Below are 13,486 nucleotides of genomic sequence, written 5' to 3'. Positions count from 1 at the left end.
TGGTGTTGGGAAGGAGATTTTCGTACAGGGCATACTGTCCTGCTGTTGTCTTTTTCGTGATTGCGGTTTCAATTAAGCGTTCTACTAAGCCTCTAGCACAAGGGATTATGCAACACCCTACTAGCACAAAAATTGCTACCACTATGATTATAGTTGTGGCTGCTGAAATGATAAATGTCTTCCATTTACCAAAAGCTTTATCCAACCAACCAGTCCAGGATGTATCAACGCCAGAATTTTCAGCCAATTCTTGTGACAGTGAGGTTAAGCCTTCCAAAGCTCTGGTGATTGATCCATCTGGAGCAGTATTGTTGGGGATAAAGGTGCAACACTGTGTACCTATCTTTTGGCACACCCCGCCATCCGCAGCTAGAAGTTGGTCAAGAACTAATCTATTTTCCAACGTCATCCTGCTGGTGGCGTCTAATTGTGTTGCAATTCCTTTAACAGCGTCCCTAGTGTAGTTCACAAATCTCTGCTGGTTGTAATATATATAATTGATCCAGTCGACGTTCTTATTTATAGTAGACCACCAAAAGAAAACTGATTCGAATCCTGCAGCTATTTGATTTCTGGCTTTGAACTCATCAGGGACCCCTCTTGGAACTCCAATAGCATCTATATAGACCCGATCATCAAAAGACCCAGGCATTGCATTTCTCTTTACTCGTGAGGAAGAGCTGCTGTGAGGAGGGAGTAAAGATGCTATGATGATTGGAATTACCAATTTGACTAGGGCACATCTGCCTGTCCAACTTCTGTGGAGTGTATGGTGGATAGTATAAGTTCCACAATACCACCATATGTCTGCTCTAGCCTGCGAAAAATCTGTGAGATTAAGATTTCGCAGAGTATTTTTTCCTAAGGTTGTGTTACAATTGGTCAAATTTCCTAAAAACCGTGTATTTTTCACCCCATGTCGTTCCAGACATGTATGATATCTGGTTGCAGGATCTGGAATCCTGAATGCGGGTGGAACCCTCATCCGAGGGGGTAGGTAGGGGTGATGCTTGTCAAGATGCTGACAAGACTGATTGACTTCTTCTTTTACCTGCAATAATTCTAACATACACCAAAAACCATCTGGATCATTGTGGAGATCTAAAGGGAAGGGAACTACTGTTGGTTCTGCTCTTGCATGGGAACAAAAATAACAATTAGAGACATTCAAACTCTTTGTAGTATAATGTGCCCATTCGAGCCATAGGTTTGTTTCTCCAAATCCTGTTTCTAATGCTATCAAATCTTTAGAATTGTTAATCGGCACAATCTGGTAAGGAATCTTTACTTCTGGGATCTTTGTTGGCATCAAAGGATTCGTTTCTGGTTGGGCTGGGGGTGGAACAATCTTGAATGTTCCAACCGGATCTCTACCTGTGGCATCAATTCCTATGGAATAAGTTCTGTATGTAGTAGCTGTTACTCCTCTGAAAGTGATAGCCACTTGATTACATTTGGTCATTTGACAAAGGCCAGTCACTCGCAATTTCATGATGGAAATGCTCTTTTTTAGATCTGGAATCTCACTACCTGAGTAGGGAACCCATGAACCTGTATACCACCATACTTGCGCCCAACTGCCGCAATTGGAGAAGGGACACAGGTATACCTCAAAAGCTGACAAATATTGCTGTACAGGATGTTCCCCGCACATTGTGTAAGCACAGACATCAAGGGTTATTGTGGTTGTGTCCGTGGTGGTGGGTAATGCTATTTCGTAAGTGGTAATGAATTGTTGCAGAAAACTTTCTAAATGCTGTGTTCCTTGTATCATGGGCATGGTGAGCACACACAACAGGAGGAGTAAGGACTTCATGTTGGTAGTTTTCATGGTTAAATGTAAGATCTGGATTGTACCAAAGGTAATTGGCGGTTAATGAAAATGAGTAACAAAATAAATCCTAGGGTCTTAACCAGAACTGTAATTGCTATAATTAATATTCCTAGGTATGCCAAAGTTTGATATACCATTAGGAAGAATTTGGGTTGGGTTGGTAAAATCTAATAACTGGGTAGGGTGGGTAAATTCTGATAGCTCCTCTTTCAGGAGGGTCGGAGATTTCGAAAAGATTGTATACTTCCAAAGGTCCTAATCCAACCTCTCTAATGAACAGGAAGGGTATCCAATCAGTGCCCAGTACGGCGTATGTGATTATCCAAAAATCTACAACGTCACCAGTTTCTGGTCTTATTAGGAGGTCGTCGGTTTGTTCTATTTGTAAACCTAAGGTTCCTCCAAACAGTATCACAGTGTCTGTAATCGTTCGGCTAGGACCTAGTGTCCAATTCTCAAACAAAGGTTCACACAGTGTCTGATATCGGGTGAAGGGGTCCCAATTGGGATCGTCTTCTGGAGCTGGGTCCCAATGAGGATGTATTAACTCTCTTAGATCAAGAAGGTACTCTGGGGGTTCAGGGATTAAGTGTACTCCTAAACTAAAAGGCGATGGTGGGGGAGAATCAGGTGGGGAAGGCGGGTTATCAGGTAAATTCTGGGACATATATTGATGGTTACTTTGGGATGCTGAGCTATCTGGGAGGACGAGTGGCTGGGACGGTGATGTTTGGAGTGGCTAAAGTAGTATTCGTGGGAGGAGGAGCGTCACTAGGAGGAACCACAGAATAAGGAGGAGGGGTGGGTCGTAATTCAAGCAAGGTAATATTATCCTCAGCAGTAGTTGTAAGATTGGGGACAATATGGACCGAGCTACTGATATTATTGGGAACAGTTGTAGAATGCAAAACAGGAGAATCAGTGAGGACAAGAGTAGTCGCAGAGGTTTCAATAGGCTCTGGAGGATTGCCAGTTGAAGAGCCTATCGTGGCAGATATGTCTGCCCAGGGGGTGGGATGAGTGGTGGCAATGGGACTTAGCTTTGAGGTCGTCTGGGGGAATCGGTATCCAAACAGGCGTGTAAATGCGGTGTACTGTTGGGGCTCTGTGTAGGCTGCTGCAGTAAGTGGTGGAGCAGGAGTAGTTGCAAGTACCGGAGTAGTCACAAGTACTGCTGGAGTAGTTGCAAATACTAAAGTAGTTGCAAGTACTGCTGGGGTAGTTACAAGTACCGAGGTAGTTGCAAGTACCGTGGCGTTTCCGGCTGGCAAGGTAACGTTGCCAGTGGGAAAGGCAGTAAGTGTGATCCAAAGATCAAAGAGGTCACTGTCAGCAGTATAGGTAAACAGGGTAGTGAAAAACAAAACCAAACCTATACAAAGTAGGATCATACACACGAGTCCAACAGCAAACAATCGAGCAGATGGGAAGCAGAAGAAGAGGGTGTATTGATGTAACACCGTCACTGCTGCTGAGACAACGCTCGGACGGGTGCTGGTTCCGTCCGTGTCGTCAGGAATGGTGTCGCCTTCCAAATAAGTGCCGTCAAAGTCGTTAGACCAATGGGAATTGGTTTCAGATACCTGCTCAGAGTGACACTTATCAACAGGGTAAAGTCCAATGTCCAGTGGGTCTGGTGGATCAGGGTCCTTGATATTGTCGAGGGCAGCAAGGTTCTCAGCGGTTGGTTCCCTGCGGAGACTCTTGCCAGCGGGGGAGGGTGGTGGTATCAACACTTTCACCGGAGTGGTTGGGAAAGGTGGTATTGGAATAGGAACTTTATGTAGAGAAATAGTCTGTAAGGGAATGAGTTCTTCTGGAGTGAACAGCGGCGGAAATTGCTGTGGCATTTATCTGGCTTGATCTGGGAAATACAAATGTAGAATTTCGAGCAGCTCACAGATGTTGCTGTGCAAATTCTGTACTGTTGAACACGCAACGGACTCTTGTTCTGCCAGATTCAACTGTCCTGCTAGGTTGCGGACTTGGCTGAGATCTTCTGCAAGATTACGGATTCGGATGAGACGGATGCGAAGATCAACGTATGGAAGTGGGAGAGCAGGAACAGTGGGAGGTGGAGGTGAGGATGGCAACTCAAATGTAGGTTCAAACACGGGTGGTTGTTCTGATGGTGACTCTGGAGATTCAGCGAAGGTTTGGATGACTATTTCAGCCAGATCAAGGAGGTGCGAGTCAGGAGATGGAAGGTCTAAGTTGATTAAGTGATTAAGTCTTTGGTCAAGTTGATCAAGCTGGTTAAAGAGTGTTGGACGTGGGGTCGGTGGTCTTGGGCTCAGTGGCGGCGGAGATGGGGTTCGTGGTGGGACAGGTCTCTCCAGTGGCTGCTGTGCTGGAAACATCAATGGAAACATCCAGGAGGCCTGATTGGGTATTCGGATAGGCTCGGATATCTTTCAGATGGACCCAGGATGTGTGGTCCTCAAGCTTAGCAGCTGTGGCTGACAGAGCTTCTATCTTGAAGGGCCCAACGTAGATGGGATCTCGCCAGGTCTTGTGCGTGTAATAACGCCGGTGCACTAGATCGCCCACTTTAAAAGGGGGGGATCTATTGGCATCACAATCCCATATATTAACACTATCCAGTCTTGTCTCATCTCTACCTTGTAGGTGATCTTGCCTGCCACTGCCGCTCCACGGTAGTGGCCCAAGGACTCACGAAACCAGTGCTCCCGGGGAAGAAGCCTGACAGTGTGCCAAGGTCCTCGTGCACGCGACAGAATGCAAAGGCCATGAGTCCGGCAAGATCATCCGCCCAGCGGGGACTACCGTCCATGTCCGAGTTCCTCACGAACCATCCGGAGGTAGTCCTTAATTTGTGGTCCGATCCCTATATCAACCCAATTTTTTCTGTGAATCGTTTTTTGACCCTCCGCGACTACCGGAAGAAACTTTTGTCTGATCCAACCCTGAGAGATACTTTGGAAGCGGCAGCTGAGCGAAAGCGTCTCCAGAGGTGTAGGGTCCGCCATAGCCCAGTTTCGGATATTGATCCGTTGACTCAGCTTTATGAATACCGCTACAGACTCCTCGAGGAGCCAGCCCTGCGGGATACTCCAGAAGCGGAGGCTGAACGAATACGCTGTGGAAGGCCCATGCTCGGGGGCTTCCCAGCGGGTGGTACAGAACAATCGGGGTGCCCCTCGCAGTTCAGCTCCTGTTCGGGATGTCAAGTCCAGCCAAGCTCCTAAGCCGGTCCGAGGGGTACTTCCTACCAAGCCCCTGACCCCAGTTCAAGTAGCGCGGCCGCTTAAGAGCCTGAGTCCAGTCCAGGGGATGCTTCATACTGAACCTCCAATTCAAGTCCAAGTAACGATGCCACTTAAGGCTCCGAGTCCAGTCCGAGGGAGGCTTTCGATGGAGCCTCGGATTCCTGTTCGAGTGGTGCTCCAGGTCGAGCCTCCAGTCCTCGTTCAACTGGCACGCCCTCTGAAACCTCTGAGTCCAGTCCGTGGGGTGCTTCTGATGGAGCCTCAGATTCCTATGCAAGTGGCGCTCCAGGTCGAGCCTCCAGTCCTCGTTCAAGTGGCACGCCCTTTGAAGTCTCCGAGTCCAGTCCGAGGGAAGCCTTCGATGGAGCCTCAGATTCCTGTGCAAGTGGCGCTTCGGGTCAAGTCTCCGGTTCTTGTTCAAATGACCCGTCCAGTCAAGCCACTGAGTCCAGTTCGAGGGGGGCTTCTAACCAAGCCTCCGATGCCAGTCCACAGGGTGGTTCAGGTGGCACCTCCGCTTCCAGTCTGGAGGGTACCTCCAATCAAGCTCCGAAGGCCAGTTCGAGTGGCGCTTCTGCTCGAGTCTCCGATCCCTGTCCAAAGGGTGTGTTCTGCCAAGCCTCAGTTAAAGTCCAGTTCGCGGGGCGCTCCCAGCCAAGCTCCTGAGTCCAGTTTGAGGGGCCCTGCCAGTCAAGCTTCTGATTCCAGTCCGGGTTCCAGTCCCGGTTCTACTCCTGTTCAAAGTTCCACTTCCAGCCAAGATGCTGACCCTGCTCCGAGCTCCAGTTCCAGCCAAGATGCTGAGTCTGTTCCAAGTTCCAGTTCCAGCCAAGATGCTGACCCTGCTCCGAGCTCCAGTTCCAGCCAAGATGCTGAGCCAGTTCCAATTTCCAGTTCCGGCCAAGATGCTGACCCTGCTCCGAGCTCCAGTTCCAGCCAAGCTGCTGAGTCCGTTCCAAGTTCCACTTCCAGCCAAGATGCTGACCCTGCTCCTAGCTCCAGTTCCAGCCAAGATGCTGAGCCAGTTCCAAGTTCCAGTTCCAGCCAAGATGCTGACCCTGCTCCGAGCTCCAGTTCCAGCCAAGATGCTGAGTCTGTTCCAAGTTCCAGTTGCAGCCAAGATGCTGACCCTGCTCCGAGCTCCAGTTCCAGCCAAGATGCTGAGCCAGTTCCAAGTTCCAGTTCCAGCCAAGATGCTGACCCTGCTCCGAGCTCCAGTTCCAGCCAAGATGCTGAGTCCGTTCCAAGTTCCACTTCCAGCCAAGATGCTGACCCTGCTCCGAGCTCCAGTTCCAGCCAAGATGCTGAGTCTGTTCCAAGTTCCAGTTGCAGCCAAGATGCTGAGCCTGCTCTGAGTTCCAGTTCCAGTCAAGCTCCTGACGCACGCCTGGGTTCCAGTCCCGGTTTGCTTCTTGACTCTAGTCCGGGTCCCAGTCCCGGTTTGCTTCCTGAGTTCAGTCTGGGTTCCCTCAGGGAAGGGTTCCTTTTGAACATGGTTCCTCTTGATGCATCCAAGTTCCTGAGTTGGCCCAGCGGTGATTGGAAGGAGCCTCCTGTTGACAAGTTCCGCTCCTGTCCGCCAGTTTTGAACTTCTTTGTGACTTCCAGTCCAGTGATCCATGTCTGGGGGTTGAAACCGATCAGAAGGTTTCACCACAGTTACCCCTGGATACCTGACCTCCTCAGGGAGACCGAGAGGGGGGTCTTGAGGAGGGGGTACTGTCACGTCTGTGGCCGTGACCACCCTCATACTTACCCTGTTTCTGGGAGTCAGTGGCTGTGCTGGCTTCTGCTTGTCTCTGTGTCTGTCTCTGTCTTAGTTTCTCTCTGGCTCTGTGTGCTGATTGCCCTACTGAATCTCACCTGTGTGGGCTTTGCCTCTTCCAAGATGGCTGCCGCCTCCTCCTCTTTGCCAGTTTCCAAGATGGCTCCCGCTGTTCCTTTCTATGGGATGACTGCTTTGTGTGTCAAGCCTCTGTTTGGTTGCAAGGTAATTGCTGCACCTGTGGCTCTGGTGTTGAAGGGCTTTATTAGTGACTTGGAAACTACAGTCCTGGCCTTTGCATTGCCATTCCCTCCGCAGTGCCTTAGGTCCCGAGGTTAGTGTGCTGTTAGCACCGTTTTGCTTCCTTGTCTTTTGCTCTGTGGGCTTCTTACCCTTCTGTAGTTATTTGTTCTGTGGGTCTCCTACCCTTCTGTGGGTTTTCAGCCCTTCTGTGTTTATCGCTTTGTGGGTTTCCAGCCCTTCTGTATTTATTTGTTCTGTGGGTCTCCTACCCTTCTGTGGGTTTTCAGCCCTTCTGTGTTTATCGCTTTGTGGGTTTCCAGCCCTTCTGTATTTATTGCGCTGTGGGTTTTCTGCCCTTCTGTGTTTATCGCTTGTGGGTTTCCAGCCCTTCTGTGTTTAGTGCTCTGTACACAGTTTCAGTGTTTGCTCTGTGTGAGTTTCTTTGTTTGACTAGCTAGCTTAGGCACCGTCTGGCTTGTTGCCTGTGCTTTGCTCTGCTAGTTCTCTGTGTTTGTTCCTAGTGTATGACTTGGTAGCTTGGGCACAGCTTTGCATTGTCTGCCTGTGTACAGCTTTCCTGTGTTTTGCTTTATGTATGTTTCGTGTGTATGACTGGTTTGCTTGGGCTTGCTTTCCTACTAGCTTGTACAGTTGACTAGTCTTCTTGTGTTTAGCCTGCTGGTTTTCTGTGTGTGTGTCTTTTGCTTCTGGAGCTTCAGCCCTTGTTCTATCTGTTGCCAGTACTCCTTGACACTGAGGCTCCAGCTGTAGTCTTGTTCCTTGCCCTTCTGTGACCATTGCTTTGAACCTGCCTACTGCCAGAACCCGGACATTCCCTGCCTGTCTGCCTTGCCATCGCCTAGGGGCCAGGGGGCACTCCTGGACCTTCCTTTCTGCGGTTCCTGTAAGTCCTACCGGCTGCCAGAACCTGAGGGCTCAACCCGAGGAGGAAGGCAGTCAAGTGTAGGTGAAGCCTAGGTCCAGTCCAGGTTCCAGTCCAGCGGGTTTCTCTCCTGTATGTTCCAGTCCGGTGGGGCCACTCCAGTGTGTCCAGTCCAGCGGGCCCCACTCCAGTGCGCACCCGTCCGGTGCGTTCCAGTTCTGAGTATTCCTGTGTAGAACTCCAGTCCGGGGTGCCTATCCAGTCTTGTCTCATCTCTACCTTGTAGGTGATCTTGCCTGCCACTGCCGCTCCACGGTAGTGGCCCAAGGACTCACGAAACCAGTGCTCCCGGGGAAGAAGCCTGACAGTGTGCCAAGGTCCTCGTGCACGCGACATATCACAAGGCTCTGTCTTGTCCCCACTACATTTCAATATCTTTTTGAGACCCTTAGCAACAATGACAATATTCTTTCAATTTTTCAACTTCTCTGATATCGCAAACTTAGAGACATTACAATTATGTCTGTTGGCTGTTTCTGAGAGGTTAGCTAGGTACAAATTGATGTTGAATCTATCTAAAATGACAGCCTGTTGGTTCAAAGCGGTGCATTCAAAGCCATCTTTTACTCCTTTACTTTTCAATTTACTCATTCGTGTGTTTGAATCATTCCAGTATCTGTGGGTGATTTTTGAATCACATTTGAAAAATAAAATTTTCAGGTAATTAAACAGGGTTTCTTTTCTCTTCGCCACTTTTTGTCGATAAAGAAATTGTTACATTTTGCTTTATTCCATACAATTGTTCACCATTCTTATTATCTCGATTAGAGTATTGTAACACTGTATGTTCTGGCATAGTTCAATATCAATTACATCACTTACAAAGTTTACAGAATTCTACTGCCTTACTTCTGTGTCAAGCAAGGAAATATGATCATCATATCACCCTATTATTGATCAAGTTTCATTGGTTACCAGTATGCTACTGTATGTGGGTTAAAATCCTTTGTCTTGCTCACAGGTTTTTCCACTTAAGTACTCCCCTTTACCTACCCTAGCCAATCACTAGCAAATACTCAATGACAATTCCCTTTACTCGAAACCATGCCGTTTGTTCTGTAGATGGCTGTCGCTTAGTTCTTCCTCAACACAAAAAGGCAAATTATGAATCAACTAGAATGTCTGAACCACAAACTGCAGGAGAACCAAGCTCCACAGCACAAATCGTACACAAGAAGCAGTGGAGATGACCAGTAAGTCAATGGTATATAGCTGGCTTGTGTTAGTTGCCTTCCAAAATGTCTCGACATGGGCTACGCTATAGCTGAATGGCCTGTATCAGGAGTCTGCACTCATGTCTGAGTGGTAATTACCAAACACCATGATGATCTTGTAGATCGAAAAACAACCTGCAGCTTCACAACTTCTTGCACCACTGCTATGAAGCCGCATGTTGTTTTTAGAGATCTACAAGGTCATCATGGTGTGTGTTGAACTAGAATGCCTGCCTTTTTTTTTCTTTCCTCAAAACTGTGGAATGATTTACCTACTTACATTTGGTCAAAACTTTTTTTTTTAATTTATTTGTTGCATTTGTATGCCACATTTTCTCACCTCTTTGCAGGCTCAATGTGGCTTACAATACATCATGAATAGTGGAAATACATGAGAAAATATGCATTTAGTAATAACAACAGGGTCTTTGGTAACATGATGATGATAAGGCATGATAGTAATTTAACAAGCAGATATAATAAGAATTATTTAAGAAATATATAAGAATTATATAAGAAAATATACATTTAGTAATGGCAGAAGGATCTTGTTAACGAAAAACATGATAGAAGTTAGGAAGCAAATATTGTCAATGCAGTTCTGGATATGTATACAGGAGTTCATATTTGTTAATCCTTGTTGTATGCTTTGTTAAAGAGATGGATCTTCAGTAGAATTCGGAAGTTAGCTAGGTCATACATCGTTTTTAAGTTGCATGGCAGCGCATTCCAGAATTGTGTGCTCAGGTAGGAAAAGGTTGACACATGTGTTAGTTTGTATTTATGACCTTTACAGTTTGGGAAGTGAAGATTAAGGAATATACGGGATGATTTTTTAGCATTCCTGGGTGGTAAGTCTATCAGGTCTGACATGTAGGCTGGTGTGTCCCCGTGAATAATTTTATGAACTAGGGTGCATATTTTGAACGTGATACGTTCTTTGAGTGGGAGCCAGTGTAGTTTTTCTCGTAGGGGTTTAGCGCTTTCGTATTTTCTTTTACCGAATATGAGTCTAGCTGCAGTGTTCTGAGCTGTCTGAAGTTTCTTGATTATTTGCTCTTTGCATCCAGCGTAGAGTGCATTGCAGTAATCTAGATGACTCAGTACCATTGATTGTACCAGGTTGCGGAAGACGGTTCTTGGGAAGAAAGGTCTTAATCTTTTTAATTTCCACATTGAGTGGAACATCTTCTTGGTTGTGTTTTTCGCATGACTCTCAAGTGTTAGGTGTCGGTCAATGGTAACTCCAAGAATTTCTAGGGTGTCCGAGATCGGGAGATTCAATTTTGGTGTGTCAATGGTGGTGAATTTGTCCGTGTTGTGTTGCGAGGTGAGTATTAGGCATTGGGTTTTTTCTGCATTGAGTTTTAGTTTAAATGCATCCGCCCATGTGTGCATGATATGTAGGCTTTGGTTGATGTCCTTAGCAATTTTCTTAAGATCTTGTTTGAATGGGATGTAGATCGTTACATCATCTGCGTATATGTATGGGTTAAGGTTTTGGTTTGATAGTAGTTTCACCAAGGGTATCATCATTAGGTTGAATAGAGTCGGTGAGAGGGGGGATCCTTGTGGGACTCCACATTCAGGTATCCATGTAGCTGATGTAGTCAAATTAGATGTTACTTGGTATGATCGTATGGTTAGGAATCCCTTGAACCAATTGAGAACATTTCCTCCACTTCCGAAATACTCAAGGATATGTAATAGTATTCCATGATCAACCATATCGAAGGCGGTAGACATATCAAATTCCGAAATACTCGAGGATATGTAATAGTATTCCATGATCAACCATATCGAAGGCGCTAGACATATCAAATTGTAGCAGTAGTATGTTGTTGCCAGTTGCAATCATTTGTTTGAATTTATTCATGAGAGTAACTAGTATCGTTTCCGTGCTGTGGTTAGACCGAAATCCTGACTGGGAGTCATGTAGTATTGAGAATTTATTGAAATAGTTTGTGAGTTGTTTGGTTACCATCCCTTTCATTAATTTGGTTATTAAGGGTATGGATGCTACTGGCCTGTAGTTAGTTAGTTCACTGGCACTCTTCTTTGCATCTTTTGGTATAGGAGTAAGTAGAATGTTTCCTTTCTCCTTTGGGAAGAGTCCAATTTGTAGCATATAGTTTACGTGATTTGTGAGGTCTGTTATAAATTGATGAAGGGCAAATGTCATAAGGTTGTTTGGGCATATGTCTAATTTGCAGTGAGATTTGGCAAATCTTTTAAGCGTTTGGGAGATAAGATCCTCCGATAATATCTCGAATTTGGTCCAGGTTCTGTCTGCTGGGTATACACCAGGGTCTGGTTCTAGACAGTCAAGGAGTTCAGCGTATTCAATGGTGCTGACTGGTATTTTAAGTCGCAGTTGTACGATTTTCTCATTGAAGTATCTCGCGAGATTGTCTGCTCCTGGTGTGTCTTTGTTGTTGATTGTGATTGGTGTGGTATCTAGTAGTTTATTCACGAGTTGGAAGAGTTTGTGTGTGTCTTTCTAGTTCAGTCCGATTTCATTTTTATAAAATAGTCTTTTAGTTTGCTTTATGGTATATTTATATTTTCTTTGAAGTTGTTTCCAGGCATTAAGTATTGGGTTGTCTTTCTTTTTATTCCACGTTCTAACCTTCTAACTTGTGTTTTGAGTTTTTTTTCAGTTCTTCAGTGAACCTTGTGTTAAATTTAAACCCCTCCTTAAAACTCATTATTTTCAATTGGCATTTAGGATTACCTTCCCTGCAAGTGGCTAAGATAGAGAAGGTTGCAAATAATGGTGATAGATGTGTTTCTATTTTAATATGTGTGAATAATTAACTCCTTGGTATGTGTGGTGTGTTTGAATCTTTCCTATTTATTTTGGTGTTCCTTTTTTGCCTTTGCATAAGAAATGTATAAAATTTTAAACCGCTGTATTAAAAATGGCAGTATATCAAGAACGTAAATAAACATAAACAAGTTCAGTGGACCACAACCAGAGTCTGCATTTTATAATCTTGTCTCTGTTTTATGGAACTCTGCACAAACACATTCTTCTGGAACCCACTCTACCAAGATTTAAGTGTGCCCTTAAGACATATTTTTTTCAGGAAGGTGTTTGGAGAGAGCTGATTCAGGCCCTGGCATGTGGTAAAAAAAAAAAAAAAAAAGACAAAAAAAAAACAGTGTTTAGCCCTCTTCTTGTTTTCTAGCTCTTTCTCTCCTCTACTATTATATTTTATGTTGTAAACCACTGTGACATACATATGAAAAGCATCTGTTCAGAAGTATTCACCCTGAACCACTCTGTCATAGCCCTGCTATGACTCTCACCCCAACGAACCTCGGGTCCCTCATGTCACATGGCATCCTTCAGGTGGTGGCCTGCTCTTGTGTGTCAGCTGTGGTGCACCATGTGCCTCCCCCTAGGATGCGTGCGCACTGAAGGGACTTGTCTTATAGTCTCGCTGCAGCATCGTTGGGAGTTCCTGCGGGGAGCATCTCTTCCTGCCTCACTGTACTTAAGTAAGGCCCTCGCAAGAGTTCCTGTCTTGCCCTGGTCTGCCTTGTGTCTCAACTTCCTGCCTTGCTCCAAGTTCCAGCCTTGCTTGTGTCTTCAGTTCCTGCCTAGCCTTGCACCCAGCCTTGCCTCTGAGTTCCGCCAAGCTTCAGTCCTGCCTTGCTTCCGAGTTCCTGCCAAACTCCATCCTGCCTTGCCTCCAGACCTTGCCTTGCTTGGACCTTGTTCCTGCCTTGCCAAGTCCTATGTTGTCTAGATCTTGCCTTGCTTCATGCCCTGTCTTGCCTTCAGCGTCTAGTCCTAGTCTTGTCTGTCTTGTCCTGTCTAGTCCTGTTAGGTCCTGCCCAGCTCCAGTCGTGGCCTTGCCTTGCCCTGTCTTTTCTGAACCCAGTTCTAGCCTTGTTTCCTTGTCTTGTCCTGTCTGGGTCCAGTTCTAGCCCTGTTGCCTTGCTTTTCCTTGCCTCATCTGGATCCAGTTCCTGTCTGTCTTGCTTTGTCCTGTTCTAGTTCCTGCCTTGCCTTTCCTAGTCTTGTCTGCCTTGTCCTGTTTTAGTTTTAGTCTTGTATACTGCCTAGCCTTGTCTGCTAGGGTCTTAGTTCCTGCCTTGGATCACCTTGCCTTGGTTCCTGCCAAGTGCCAGCCCAGGGGACTTGTCTGCCACAGTCAGGGTTGTGGCTATGGTTCAAGGGCTTACTACCACTGCTGTGTTCATGACACAGTCATCCCTAAGCTCTTGTCATAGTTAGAAGCATATATA

This window comes from Microcaecilia unicolor, chromosome 1 (assembly GCF_901765095.1).
Source record: "Microcaecilia unicolor chromosome 1, aMicUni1.1, whole genome shotgun sequence".
Lineage (NCBI taxonomy): Eukaryota > Metazoa > Chordata > Amphibia > Gymnophiona > Siphonopidae > Microcaecilia > Microcaecilia unicolor.
Note: the sequence above shows the minus strand (reverse complement) of the source record.